This window comes from Trichechus manatus, unplaced genomic scaffold (assembly GCF_000243295.1).
Source record: "Trichechus manatus latirostris isolate Lorelei unplaced genomic scaffold, TriManLat1.0 scaffold00165, whole genome shotgun sequence".
NCBI lineage: Eukaryota > Metazoa > Chordata > Mammalia > Sirenia > Trichechidae > Trichechus > Trichechus manatus.
The window spans coordinates 4,767,415-4,782,625 of NW_004444101.1; the positions used below are offsets into that span (position 1 = coordinate 4,767,415).

At 49.4% G+C, this 15,211-nt stretch overlaps 1 protein-coding gene across 1 annotated transcript in view; it reads right to left on the reverse strand.

Moving 5' to 3' along the window:
* Positions 1 to 15,188, reverse strand: part of KIF1A (kinesin family member 1A) — a 109,687-nt gene extending 94,499 nt beyond the window's left edge. Inside the window, exon 1 of the mRNA XM_004386475.3 lies at positions 15,147 to 15,188. The gene's annotated coding sequence lies outside the window, so the exon portion shown is untranslated. The remainder of the gene's footprint in view (positions 1 to 15,146) is intronic.
* Positions 15,189 to 15,211: the final 23 nt, after the last annotated feature.

The following is a 15,211-nucleotide window of genomic DNA, read 5'->3' on the forward strand; positions in this document are numbered from 1 at the left end:
AAAATATTAAAAAAAAAAAAAAGAATACAAGACCAAATGATCAACACCTGCCCAAAACCAAAGACAAGAAGGCAGGAAGGGACAAGAAAACTGGACAAATGGACATGGAGAACCCAGGGTGGAAAGGCAAAAGGGGAGAGTGCTGACACATTGGGGGGATTGCAACCAATGTCATTTATATTTGTGTATAAATTTTTGAATGAGAAACTAATCTGCACTGTAAACTTTCATCTTAAGCACAATAAAATTAATTTAAAAAATTACTATGCATGAAAAGAGACAGGACTATATAATAAAACCAAAGAGAAAAAAGAAAAGAAATGTACCCACACACGATCCAGATCTATGAGTTACCAAACAAGGACTTTAAAATAACCATGATTAATATGCTCAAAATAAGAGAGAAAAAGATGGAGAAGATAAATAGAAAAATGGAGAATTTTTCCAGAGGATTGGAAACTATTAAAAAACACATGTGAAATCAAAATTCTAGAACTGAAAAACACAGTAACTAAAATTAGAAGCTCAAGAGATTAGACACAGATGAAGACAGTGTTAATGAACTGGAGGACAGATCAACAGAAAATATGGAAAGTTGAAGAACAGATAAAAACAGAGTTTGAAAGTAAAAGGATAAAACTTGGTTTATTTGTATATAGAAGGAAAACTATATACTATACACATTCTTTTCAAGTGCACATAGAACATTTACCCACATTTGACATATGCTGGTCATAAAGCAAGCTTCAACAAATTCAAGTTTCAATTTCAAATTAAAATCATAAGGCATGTGTTCTCTGACCACAGTGGAATTTGGCTATACATCAATACATAAATAAATAAATAAAAGTCTGCAAAATCCCCCATTGCTAGTATATTAATCAAATACTTCTAAATAACTCACAAGTCAAAAAGAAAAAGAAAGATCCCAAGGGGTATTAGAAGATATTTTGAACTGAATGATAATGAAGATACAACAAATGGAAACCTGTAGCACCCAGCTGAAGCAAGACTCACAGGAAATGCATAGCTTTCAAAGCGTGGGGGGACCAGGGAAGGTGTCCTCACATTCCTCTCAGGTTGATTCTGACCCAGCATCTCTGAAGGAGCTATGAGTTCTCTGGAGAAGACCGGAAGTCCCGAAGGTTTGCCTTGAGAAGGATCCAGCAGCTGGTGAGCTAGCCAGCAGCTGAAGGCTCCACAAGGGCGAAGCTCTGTCATCCAGTTCAGCTCTAAGTAAACCTTGGTGTCCGGCAGCATTCAGGAGTTTGGGATATGTAGAGATATCAAGGAGGTGGTGGGATGTGTGGACTGAAGAGGGCTCTGGTGGGGAAAATGAATCAGTACTTATCAGCTGTGCCTCTTGAAGTCATGGAGATGGGAGATCAACAAGGGAGAAGGGTAGAAAGAGAAAAAAGAGACTGAGAAGCAGTGAGGGGAGAAGCCTTGGGCATCAAACTGTATCCTAAGCTGACTTTGGAGTCCCTGAGTGATGCAAATGGTTAAGCACTTGGCTGCTAACTGAAAGGTTGGAGGTTCAAGTCCACCCAGAGACAACCTCTGAAGAAACGCCTGGAGATCTACTTCTAAAAAATCATCTACTGAAAACCTTATGGAACCCCTGAAACTACTGCCCTGAGATAACCTTTAAACCTTAAACCAAAAATATTCCCTGAAGTCTCCTAAAAACCAAACAATAGTTTAGCTTAACTAGTATAGAATGTCTGCCTTGAGCATTCTGTTCTTTTAAGATCTATCTGTATGGTATCAAAGTGGCAATAGTAACTCAAAAAATTAGATAGGAACCTTAGGGGGCAGTAGTTTATGTTAATGGGGGAGGAACAACTCAGAAAAGGACGGTGAAAATGGTTGCAAAGCTCGAAGAATGTAATCAATGTCACTGAATTGTACATGCAGAAACTGTTGAACTGGTGTACGTTTTGCTGTGTATATTCTCAACAACAACAAATAAACTATTTAAAAACAAAAAAACGTTACAAAGCACATTTCTACTCTGACACACATGGGGTCACCGTAAGTCAGAGTTGACTCCACGGCAACAGGCTTCTTGACTTAAACCCCACTGCCAGAGACATCTGTGGACACCCTTCCTGAGCCCTGTGGGGAGTCCACAGCGCACATCAGGGGGTTTGCAGTTTTCCCCCTGCTCCCTTAGAATTCAGCTTTCCTGATGTGCTAAGTCAGTTACCACATATGTCCTGCTTTGCGTTTCCAAAACGTGGTTGCTGTGTCTTCTATCCTGTTCTTTCATCCTTGTGGAAGATTTAGGTCTTTTTTTTTAGTTTACCTTTGCAGTTATTTTAGTGACATTTCAAGATAAATGGCTAAACTTTACTGAGAAAAAAGAAGCCAAACACAAGAGACTACACACTTTAGAGTTCTATTTAAGAAACCTTCTCAAAGAGGCAGAAATTAGCAGGATAAGCAAATTATCTCACAATACAGAGCCAAAGAACAAAAGAAACAGCTAAGGGAGCTGAAAGAGGTTGGGGAAGGGAAGAAACTGCTGATTTTCTAAATAAATTGTGAAGATATGCTTGACTCTTCTAAATTGTGTTCATATTTGACTTAAAAAGAATTATTTTTAAAGTCATTAACAAATGGTTCAGGTAAAAAAAAATCTCCTTTTGGTTGACAAACACTGGCGTGTGTGAAGACAAAAACCAACTTGCTCATTAAAATTAATGTTTCTTAGCAGAGAGATTTTTTTTTAAAAAAAAGGATGAATGAGAGCCATCCACTTCTGGCAATATGGTAGATGAGATTCTCTCCCATTATAAAGCATCTAGAAATTCTGCATAGGTAACAAATATCAGAAGAAAATATAAGAAGAACTCCTGAGGGGGTGGGGGGGAAGGAAGGAGGAGCTGAAATTAAAGTGACAAGCCAGTGAGAAAGGCACGGCCAGGAAGCTGATACCAGGAATTCAGAGAATTGGTTTCATCTGCTGTTCAGGGGATGGGAGGAATGCTTCAAACACATGAAAAGTCAGGATTGGAACCAGGTCACCACAGAAATTTGGATCTTCCAAAGCTACAATCTCAGTGAAATAGAAGGCTGGGAGAAACCTATTTGCCATCAAAGAGACCCGGGGAAATTAGTCTGAATGACTCTCAGCTCCAGGTGACGAAAAGATAGTGTTTCTGAGAATTTGAAGCCACCAGTCTATTCCCATGCAGATGTGGGTTTCAAATTTACAATCCCTGCACAATTACTAGTAAAACTCAAGTTTGAGAAACTAGCTCTGAGTAGTTCTCAGGTGTCAGCACCAAAAAAAAAAAAAAACAAAAAACCCATTGCCATCAAGTCGATTCTGACTCGCAGTGACCCTACAGGACAGAGTAGAACTGCCCCATAGAATTTCCAAGGAGCCGCGGGTGGATTTGAACTGCTGACCTTTTGGTTAGCAGCTGAGCTCTTAACTACTGCACCACCACGGCTCCGTTAGCACCAAAGCACCTAGAAAAGCAAATACAAATCCTCCCTGGAAAATGCTTCCCGCTTCCCCTCAGGTACCCAGGATTCCCACAGATGAAGATCAGTTAAATGTGAGCTCACAGTGAAATACTACCAAACACATGGAGAAGGAATTCACCATGAGTGAGAGTCATAAAAAAAGAAAAGCTGAATTAGACCCTCAAAGACTTCAGATTATAAAACAAGAATGCTTAAAATGATTATAGAAATAAGAAGGAATGGAAAATAAAGGGGCAAATTATGGAAAAAAGCCATGCAGAACTTTTAGAAGTAAAAATGTAATCAATTACATTTTAAAATCTAGCAGACATATTAATCAGCAAATTAAATGGAGCTGAACAGAGAATTAATGAACTGGAAAATATCAGAAAAAAATCACCCTGGATGGTCCCAGAGACAAAATAATGAAAATATAAAACCAAGGTTAAGAGTCATATAACATGGAGGAATTGATTAATATATCATGGCAGGAATTTTAACACAGCATTCGCTAATTGACAGATCAAGGAGACATATAATTAGTAAGGATATAGAAGAGTTGAACAACACAATAAGCATAAACTAGTGGACATATATGAACTCCTGTTTCTGGGAATTAGAAAAACATGTTCTTTTTCAACACATATGGAACATTTACAATATTTTACCATATACTAGTCCATAAAGCAACTCTTAATAAATTTCAAGGCTCAGTACCAAATACATTATTTGTCCACAACACAAGTAAATTAAATGACTAAAAACCTATACGTTTAGAAGTTTTAAAAGCATACTTCTAAATAACAAATACACCAAAGAAGAAATCATGATGGAAATATAAAAATACTTAGTATTAAGTGATAACGAAAATACTGCTAGCAGAACTTATGGGACTTCCACTTCCATCCATAATAGAGTAACAAGAACCACAGTTAACCTCTCCCTGTAAACAATGCCTAAGAAGCTGGATAAAATAAAAGAACTGTTTTCAGACATTGGACAATGGGCAAGAGAAGGGGAACACACTAGGTGAGCCCTACAATTGTTCCAAATCTGCCTGGAGACAATTTACAGATCTCAGGCAAAGGGAAGTAGAATGCCAACAGCTCAGCAGCTTCAGTGAGTTGAGGAGATGGAGGTTAGAGTTAGGATCAGTTGAGGCAGCTGGAAGTTGTGGATCAGAGTTTTGGAAAGGAAGGAGCTGCTCAGTAATAGAACTCTAGAGGTTTGCACAGGCACACCCTTGAGTATTTGCAGAGTATTAGTTCATGTGTGTGTAGGGTAGGAAAAAAAAAAAAATTGGATGTTGTAAGCTGAACAGTTCCCCAAGCTCCCACAAAGTAGGAAGAGTTGTGCTCCAAGCAGCCAGAATGAGGAGTCCTCTTTGGCCCCTCCACCCCAGGCATTCAGTGGAGACTCCAGAGAAGTCATGCCTTAGTAGTAGAGCTAAGCTATCCCTGGAATGATGGCCATTCTAGACTAAGTCTAGAAAGGCTTAAAAACAAGCCTTGAAGGATCAAACTGATCATCAAGTAATTTAACTGCCTGCCAAACAAAGCCCAAATGCTTTAAAGGCAAAGAACATAATTCAGACACTCTACAATCAAAATATCTAGCACCCAGTCAAAAGTTACTAGCCATGCCAAAGAACAGGAAAATGTGACCCATAACCAAAAAAAAAATTAGTCAGCAGAAACCAAAATTTTCTTACAATCATTTAAAAATCTACCCACCAAAAATCAGCAGACTTCCACTCTTTTTATAGATGAGTTTTACCAAATACTAAAAAAAAAAGATAATTCCAATTGTAGACAAACTCTTTAAAAGAACAGGAAAAAGGCAGACAGAGAGAATAAACCCCAACATATTCACTGATATATTGACATAATATAATCTCGACACCAAATTAGACACAGAAAATTTGATAAACGAGGATTATGACCAATTTCACTGATGAACATAAATACAAAAATCCAAAACCTTAGCAAGAAAGTCCAGCAACATATAAAAAGAATGATGCAGATAGGTTTATTCCAGGAATGCCAGGATGGCTTAACATTAGAACATCTATTAATATAATTCACCATATATCAAGGAGAAAGAAAAAAAAATGAGGTACTCAATAGATACTAAAAAGTAGTCAGTCATTTTCAAGTTTCGCTTATGGTAAAACTCTTAGCATTATCAGAATAAAAGACCACTTCTTTAATCTCATAAAGAGTACCCATCAAAAACCCACCCAAACATCATACTTAGTGGTGAAATATTAGAAACATTTCTTTTAAATTCAGGACCAAGTCCAGGATGTCTGCTATCACCACTTCTATTTAACCTTGTAGTGAAGGTTCTATCCAGAACAGTAAGACAAGAAAAAGAAATAAAAAAGGCACAATATAGAGTGGAAAGGAAGAAACCAAATTGTCATTATTTGCAGACTATTTGCTTATCTCCACAGAAATCAAGAGGAAACACAGACAAATTCTTTGAATTAGAAGGAAGGTTCAGCAAGGTTGCTGGATGAACGTCTAATACACAAAAACTAACCACGTTACTACACCAGTGACAAAGAGTTAGAAAATATTTTTTAAGATACGATTTAAAATAATAACCAAAACTATAAAGTATCTAGGAATAAATGTCACAAAAGATGCATATAACTTTTATGAAGAAAATTGTAAAACTTTACCAAAACCATTACAGAAAACAAACAAATGAAGAACTATAATTCGCTCATAGAAAAGAAATCTCAGTATCTTAAAAATGTTGATTTTCACCCAGATTAATTCGATGCAATTTCAAATGAAGTCTCAATAAAGTTTTTTCTTTGTTTCGTGAAACTTGACAAATTGCTTCTAAAACTTTATATATAAGAGTAAGGGGCCAAGAATACCAATAACACATTTGGACAAAAACAAGGGGGTAGAGGACAACATGCCCTGCTGATTATCAAGACAATATAAAGCTATTGTTATTAATACAGGGCAGAACTGGGGCAGGGAGAGATAACTAACAAGCAAACAGATCTACATAGATACAGCACTTTTTCCGACTGAGGTGGCTTTGCAGATCAGTAGGGAGATGAAAGACTATTGAACCAACCATGTAAGGACCAAAAAACCAAACCCATTGCCATTAAGTCAATTCCAACTCATAGTGATCCTTCAGGACAGAGTAGAACTGCCCCATAGGGTTTCCAAGGCTGTAAATCCTTATGGAAGCAGACTGCCATATCTTTCTCCAGGGGAATGGCTGGTGGGTTTGAACCACCAAACTTTCAGTTAGCAGCTGAGTTCTTTAACCACTGTGCCACCAGGGCTCCTTCATGTGAGGAAAAATTAGACTCCTCCTTTATACCAAAATAAATTCCATGTGGGTTAGAGACCTAAATGTGAACAACAAAGTTTTGGAAGAAAATGAAGAGTGATGTCTTCATGCTATCCTTTAAGAGGATTCCTTAACCCACAAAAAGCAATAAGAGGAAAAGTCTGGCCATCAAAAAATGCCATTAAAAAGGTGAAGAGAAACCCACTGACTTGGAGAAGATATCTGCAGCACATATAACCCAACAAAGATTCGTACGCAGAATATATAAAGAGCATATACAAATCAATAAGAAAAAACATATAATAGAAAATTTACATGAAAAGATACTCAACCACAATAGCAATTAGGAAAGCATGTTTTAAATCTATATCCACCAGATCACAAGATCAAAAAGTCTGATGACACTCAGTGTTGTAAGGATAGAGCAAGAGGAAAGCTTACAGATCACCTTGGGACTATTAACTGGGACAACCACTTTGAAAACAATATGGCAAAATCTAGTAAAGCTGCAGACCATGTGACCCAGCAACCTATATGCCCATCGTGGTCTATTTGCTATACACATTTCAAAGCCTGTGAGCGGGGCCACAGACATTCTTGGGAGCAGGGGAGGTCTCATACACATCGCTTCCCAAAGGATCAAGATGCAGAAAAGGCATACGGTGGGATACAACCACGAGAACGTTCCAACATGCCGGCACCACTCCGCAGAGCATAGGGGTAAAGGATGACACTCTGTGAACAGCAAGTACCACAGTCAGGGTGGTGGGAACCGAGAAGTAGTGAGGTTCAGGGTCTGAGGTACTGGATGCCGGCAAGGCCTCTCCGGCACCCACTGTGGACATGGATGAAATGCTTCCCACCTCCACAGTTCCCTCTGTAGAATGGGGTAGTGGCGGACCCTCTCTGCCTGCTCCCAGGGTGAGAACGAGGGGAGATGCCAGCTAAGTGCCCTTGGTACACTGCCAGGCACCACCAGCTCTGCACGTGCCAGACGGGAGGCTGGAAATGCTCTACTTCCTAAGCTGACGGTGGGGACGAGGCTGCTGGTGTGATATTCTTTATTCCTTTTTGTATGTCCTAACTCGCACATAACAGAGTTTTTTTTTTTTTAATTTTTAACTTCTTTCCAGAAGTCTTCCTGTGAAGAGGAGCAAGAAATTGGGTGACAAAGGAGGGGACTGGGTGGCCCTGAGGGGGTCCAGAGCCTGTCTGTCGCCTGCAGCAGAGGGGCGTCGAATTTGGGGTGGGGGCAAACCTGCCACCTGAGAAGGTAGGGGGTGGGTGTGGGGGCACTGCCTCAGACACATCACGTGCAGGAGAGTGGGGGAGGAGGGGCTGCCCCTCCAAGCAGAGAGGGGTGTGCTCCTAGCGCAGGGGGCAGAATGTTTGAGAAGAGACCAGAGCATGAAATGGCCCTTCAATCACGTTGACCGTAGTGACTCCGTAGATTGCTGAGTATTCCCCACAATGCCAAGGTCAAGGCAGGAGGAGCTGGGAGAGTGGGCAGGCGGCCAAGCAGAGCCTGAGGTGCCATGGGAGAGGTTCTTGAGCCAGGAGCCAGGGTGTCTGCATCCAAGACTTCACAGGGTCTGCAGCCAGTGTGTGAGGGTGACAAGACCCCAGGTGTGACCACAGGAAGTGGGGAGGGTGAGGGATGAGGGCTGGGCAGTGGATGGTCATCCACGTGGGTGTGCAAGCGATGGAAAGTGACGCCGCCATGCAAGGGGACCACGTGCCAGGAGCCAAGCCTCCCGGAACGAAGGGAGCTGAATCCACTCGCGGTACAGCGCCTGCCAGCCACCGCAGCACAGGACGGGGCCGGCCTCAAGGAAGAGCCATCAGTTTCTCTGCAGCTGGCGGAGCATTTCAGATCTTTGCACCCAGACACTGTGTTGGCACCGACACGGGGTGGGCACGAGGGCGCAAAGGATAAGGGACAGCCAAAGCCCTACAGAAAGGGGCTGCATGACGATGACTCAGGTGCATGGGCGAGGGTGCTGAGGACCAGGGAGTAGAACTGACCCACAGGGTTTCCAAGGAGCAGCTGGTGGATTCCAACTGCCGACCTTTCAGTTAGCAGCCATAACTCAGGCTCCTCTTAATACTGAAGTAGTCAAGCATCACGGTCCGTACAAGGCCACATCCCACACACACACACTGGAAGCATGAGGAGGGGCCCGACTGGGCACACTGGTCATCCTGAATCCCCGCTGAAGTAATTTGCTCTGGAGAATCAACCCCCAGCAGTACAGGGAGAGGGAGAGGCATCGCCGATGACCTCACAGCCTCCAATGATGTTCTGGAGGCAGAGAGCAGAAGCCAGAAACGGGCCCAGGGGGAGGTCTGTGCTGGGGGCTCAGCAGGCCCAGTGGAAGTGAGGAGCAAGACTTAGGGCTGAAAACGGGGCTTTGGATGCAGGTCTGTCTGTGAACACCCACACGGGTCAGTGGGACCCTCACCTCATCCCCACCGCCCACCCTCATAAAGGACAGCTGCTGCCTGCATCCCCAGGCAAACACTTGAAGGCTGTTCTCCAAAGAGATGGAAGGAAACATCTGGCAAGAGCAGAGCCTTCCATGTGGGTACTGGCACCTACCTTCTGGTATTGGGAGGCCACTTGGCAGCCAGACCCCACCCCTCCACCTAAATCAAAGCCTCTGGTCAGAATCCCACCCAGGTGGGAGTGGGAGAGACTCAGAGGGAACACAGCAGCAGCAAGCCCACCCTACTACCCAGTGGTCCTCCCTGAAATATGAATGTACAGACAAGGAAGCCCACATACAAAAGAACAAAAAGCTTAAAAATGAAGCCTGAATAAAGCAGCAGAAAACAGGCCCTGTAGGAAAGAGAGATAAACCAAGGAACAGAAGTGAAAATAAGCAAACAAAACCTCTAGTTAACATACTCAGAGTGTCTCAGGAAGACATCACATTTCCCAAACAAAAACAGAATGCTATGAAATAGGAACAGCTAGAGACACGGAAGATGGAACTCTTAGAGATGACAAATCTAAGTACTGAAATACAAAATTAAGAAAAAGAACTAGAAAATGAAGTAAAAAAAAAGTTCTGAAAAAAGGAACATAAATAGGGAGACAGAATAGATGAGAAAACGCAAGAACACCGAAGACCAACCAAGGAATTCAAGAAAGAAAAGAGAACAAATGAAGGGGAGGAAATTATGAACAGATAAAGGAAGAAAATTTCTCGTCACTGGAGAGTCTGAATCTTCAGTTGAAAGGACTCACGAGGACCAATAAAAGCAAAACTCCACACTTGGACTCAGCCTTGGGAATGTTCAAAACGCCATGAATAAAGATAGAATCCTAAAAGTCTCCAGAGAGAAAACAAGTTACTGGCAAAGACCTCTGATGAGCAACTGGATGCAAAAAGACAGTGGTGATGATGCCCTCAGAGCACTGAGGGAAGATTCACCCCAAAGAATTGCTGCTAAACAAACCACCTATCCAGTGTGAAGACCGAGTAAAGACGCCTTCACACATTCATGCACCATTTTAGGAAGTCACTCAAGGACGTACTCCAGCAAATCAAGACAGGAAACCAAGAAAGAAGCAGCTCTGGGGTTCAACAAACAGAGATTGCAATCCAGGGGTGTGGCCAGCAGTCAGAGGGTCAGGCTGGAAGGCAGCAGGGAGGAAGCAACTAGCTCAGACTTCGGGGGTGGGGGTGGGGTGCCAGGAAAGAGGGGACTGCACAGAAGAGATAGCATGACTGAGAGCTGGGAAATGGTGAGGACAAAAAAAGTACATTCAATGTAAGAAAAAGCCAATAGAATCTACGCAGAATAAAACACCAGCCAGGAAAGTCCTGCCTAAACATGAATCAAATGCAAAGAGGACGAGGGCCTGTGGTCTCCCCTGGTCAGGGTCTGGCTATGGCAGTCTCTGCTCACCCTGGAGCTGCCACCCTCCTCCCAGGCACCAGGGACCTGTGGCCATGGAGTGGCCCCAGACCAAGAAGCAGATGACACTACGCAGCTGAGTCGCCCCTGCCCCAGTCCCATCGGCCCCCAGCAGCCATGAGCCTGGAGCATGGACGGCCCAGGCCTGCCTTGAGCTGGTGACAGATGTGGAAGGGAGCTGAGGCCCAGCTGGGAGTTCCTGGCAGAGGCTGGGATGGGGCCAGGACTCCTGACACCCCCTTAGGACACTCCCAAGGACAGGCCAGAACCTGGCTCAAGAAAACGGGGCCTGCAGGGAGCCCGGCCTCCAGGCGCAGTTGGGGCTGCCTCCCCAGAGCAGCAGGTGTGAGAGAGACCCAGAGGAAGAGGGGGGCACCTGCCCGGCCAGCCTGGGCAATCGGTGGGTGGAGACGTACAGACAGCCCCCACCGGATAGGGTGCTCACCCAGCTCCACCAGGAAACAGACCACTCAGGCTGAAACCACTGGCTCAGCAGGGAAGGGAGCATTGATTGAGTTCCGACTGTGTACCTGGCACTGTGCTGGCCCTGGGGGCGGGAGGGGGGGGCGGGGGGGATGGGAAAGGCCTGGAGGTGGGCAGAAGGCACAGCAGAAGCAGAAGCTTTGGAGTCCCGAGGAAGCTGGGGTAGAAGCCCAGCTCTGTCTTGTATAAGTCACATCCTTTCTGGACCCTCAGTCCCCTCACCTGGAAAAGGAAACATCACCCGCCTCATAGGGGTCGTGGGGGCATTAGGTGAGGGGAGCCAGCGAAAATGTAGAGTCCAGTCTGCCCCAGTAAACCACTCTCCTCACCCCCTAGCCTACAGTGGGAGGAGGGAGGGTCCGCACAGACCCTGGTCCAGTACACAGGCAGCCCCAGGAAGTGCCTGCGAGGTACTGGGGTGGGTGGCGCAGAGGGGGAAACAGAAACTCCTAAAGCTTGGGGATGGCAGGGAGGAGGGGTTAGGGCAGGTTTCATGGTGGAGGCAGCATTTGGGGGGCTGGAACTCTCAGGTGGAAGGTGGGTGGAGAGTGTTCCAGGAAAGAAGGGGAGGTGGCAGGAATAAAGGGGCCCCAAGAGCCCAAGTGTGTATGCAGGGGAAGGGGGAAGGCTGCCCCAGCTGGCCCAGGAGCAAAGTGGGGGAGGGGGAGGGGGAGGGGTAAGAACGGGAGGTAAGGGCAAGGGGTCCTTGGCAAGCCCCTCCCCAGGCCATGGGGAGCCCTGAAACCTGAGCAGGGGGTGGCACACAGCGGGGTGCAGGAGCCAAGGGCTTGGCAGGCCCAGACCTCCAGCTGGATTAGATTAAAGCCAGGAAGCCCCTCCCACTCTGACTCCCGCAGCCCTGCAGCCCTGCTGTTGTCCCCTCAAAGCACTGTGGCAGGAGGGGGCGTGGTGCTCAGACACCAGGTCAAGGCCGAAAGGAGGGGCTGGGGGAGGGGCCTGAAGGGGTCAGGAAGCTCAGCCACATAGTGTGACCTTGCCTGTGTCCCTCAGCCCTTCCAGTCCCTGTCTGAAAACGGCAGGGCTGAGCCAAGCCCCTCACTGGGTTCCTGGAGTGCTGGGGGAGGGTAAACGCCACTAGTGGGCAGGCAGCCTAGGTTCCCCCGCACAAGGGCAGTCTGTCCAGCAAACCTGCCACATCTGTGAGCCCAGAGCCCACCTCCCTGCCTGCTGCCCACTGCCCCACCAGGTGGGCTGAGGGACCCGGCTGCAAGGCTGGGGTCCCAAACCCCCCTCTTGGACCTCGACAGAGCCAGACGCAGGGCAGAGGTTCATCAGCTAATGGAGCAAAACCTGCAGGGCTGTGCCCTGGGCACTGCCCCTCGGGGAGAGTCTGGCTGGGCAGAGTTCCTGGAGAGCTCCCTGGCGTGGGTGGGGAGTGCAGGTTGCATACCTGGCTCCCTGTGGCCACCTGGGGCAGGGAGCCCTGTCCTTGGGGGCCTAAGAACACTAACCCAGCAGTGCCCTAAGGAGCACACGGGACCGTGCTCGAGGGCATCTCTCTCCTCCCAATGGTCACTAGCTGCTGAGTGACCCAGGCCAGCCACCTCCTCCCCAGGGTGGCCACTCAGGCCCCTGCCAGCTCGCTGATGTACTCGGCAGGGTCTCAGGCCTGAAGGACTTGCTCTGGTCAACCAATCCTAAAGGCCGGGGCAGATTCCCCAATGTCTTCTGCTGGTGCCCCCGCTCCACGAACCCCAATCGAGTGGCATGGGACAGGCTGGGCAGCAGGGCCCCCTCTCCCTGCAGACCAGCCAGGCCCCAGCTCTGGACTGTGGTCAGAACCTCAGTCTCCCCTGCCTGTGGCTAGCTGGCTGGGGGTCCCTGGTGGGGGAGTCTATGGGGCACTCCAGTGGGGTTAGGGAGGGAGCACCCAGGAGGGGCGGCGCTCAGGGTGGGGCTAGCACACAGCAGGCATCTTGCAGGCCCTCACTGGAAGCCTCGGGGCTGGGGGTGCTGACTCCATGGCCGACCCCAGCCTCTGCCTGCCCTGTGGACCACACCCTGCAGGGCTAACCTGCATCTGATGGGGGTGCTCATCTGGCCCTCCACGACTTCCCACCCAGGCAGGGGCTGGCCTCCCCTCCACCCTGCTCTAGACAGGGCCCGACGTCTGGGTTTTCCACAAGCTCCTCAAAGCCCCTACCCCACACACATCCTCAGACAGTGGCTGAGCAGTGCCAAGGCCTCCACTTTGAGATCAGACAGAGACTTGGGGGAGGCCGAGGCGTAGTGGTCACACGGACAGATCACACCAGAGGAATCCAGGCCCTGGATCCAGTCTCTCCCCCCACCCCAGAGAGGCCCTGGATCCTGACCCTAGTCCTTCCCTCATCCCCTAAGCAAAGAACCCACCTCGAGGCATGCTTGTACCACCTAAGGGGCCCTGAGACCCACCATCTGCCACTTCTGGGAGCCAGATCCCTTACCCTGCACCGCCAACACCAGCACCCCTGCTTCAGGCCTGCAGGAGGGAGCAGAGGCCCCCGCCCACCTCTGCCCACTCCATCCCACTCCGCAGTTTCGGCCAACCACACCTGCAAAATGGCCGCTGCAGGTACAGCCCCAACCCGCCCCCACCCCCAGCCTCTCCTCTCGGGAGCAGCCACCTTCTCAGAGAGAGGCGGGTGGGCATGGCTACCTCGAAGGCACAGAGCGGGTGAGTCTGGGCTGTCTCCAGCACAAGTGTGGCTCTACGTGTGCCCCCAGGGTTCGGATGGGGCCAGCCCAGCGCCGCGGGGGCCTCTCCGCACCTCCGCCTCCTCCTCTCCGCTGCCGCAGGATCTAACCCGCTAGCTCCGCAAGCTTCTAATCCCAGCAATGCGGGAAACTCTGGAGGGGGCGGCCGCTTGGAGAGCGGTCCATCGCTCTCTGGGGAAAAGTCCCTATTCCTGGGTACGTGGACGCGCATTGGGTCCGCGCGGGGCGACGTCGCGCCAGGGCCCCGCAGGCCCCATGACTTAGCATTCCCTCCTTCCCCTCCCCCTCCTCCCCCCCGCGGCCGCCAAGGGCGACCCTCCCTCCCAGCAAGGATGCTGCCGGCCCCTTCCCGAACCCCAGGGCTGTGCTGCTGGTGTTTCGGGGAGTTGGGGGTCTTCGCTGCCAGGATTCCTTCCTGTCATACGAGTCTGGGCGTCTGGGGAGCGCCACCAGCCCAGACGACGCAGCCCCGCAGCCCCCTCCCCGCCCGCGGCCAGACCACACCTGTTACTGGGGCGCTGACTGCGTAGATGCAGGCCTTGTCCTCCGGCGGCCCCTCCCAGGCAGCCAGCCTTTCTGAGAGGGGACTGGGGTCTCTGGGGAAGGGAGCACGGACTGGGACGGGGGGTGACGGGCAGCCCCGCCCGCCTGTTTTGCTCTCGGCTCCACCATCCGCCCTCCCCCACCCGGGGACCAGGGCAGCTGCCTGCGCCCCGCTGTCCTGGGCGCCCTCCCCTCCGGCGGAGGCGCTGCAGTCGCGCCCCCGGGGCCCCTACTCACGCTCCCTCCCCTCCCCCACCGGCCCCGGAGCAGCCCCGGCCGCGTCCCTGCTGGGGTGGCTCCTCTAGGTGGAGGGGGCTGGCGGGGAGAGGGGGAGGGGACCCTGTCGCTAACCCTCCGCTTCGCGCCCTCCCCTAGCGACCCCCGCCCGCCCCGGGCAGACTCCAGTCCCAGCAGGAGAGCCCTGCCGAGCTGCGCGTGAAGGGCGAACGCCCCCGAATTTGTCCCATTGTTCTCTGCGGAGACCGAGGAGGACGGGAAGGAAGGGTCCGCGGTGCCCGCGCCTGGCCGCGCAAGGACACAGGCGCCTTCCGGGCTCCCACCCGGGAGAGGGGCGGTGGCGCGCGCAGTGGTGCAGGCGCGGGATGCTGGATGCGGGTGCCGGTGTCAGGCGCGCGGGGCGTGGTGCCGGGCGCGGGTCGAGTGGGCGGCCGCCTCACCTCTCCGGCGTCGCTGGGTCAGTGGCGGCGGCCCGGCATGGGTGCGGGCTGTTCGCGGGTCCCCG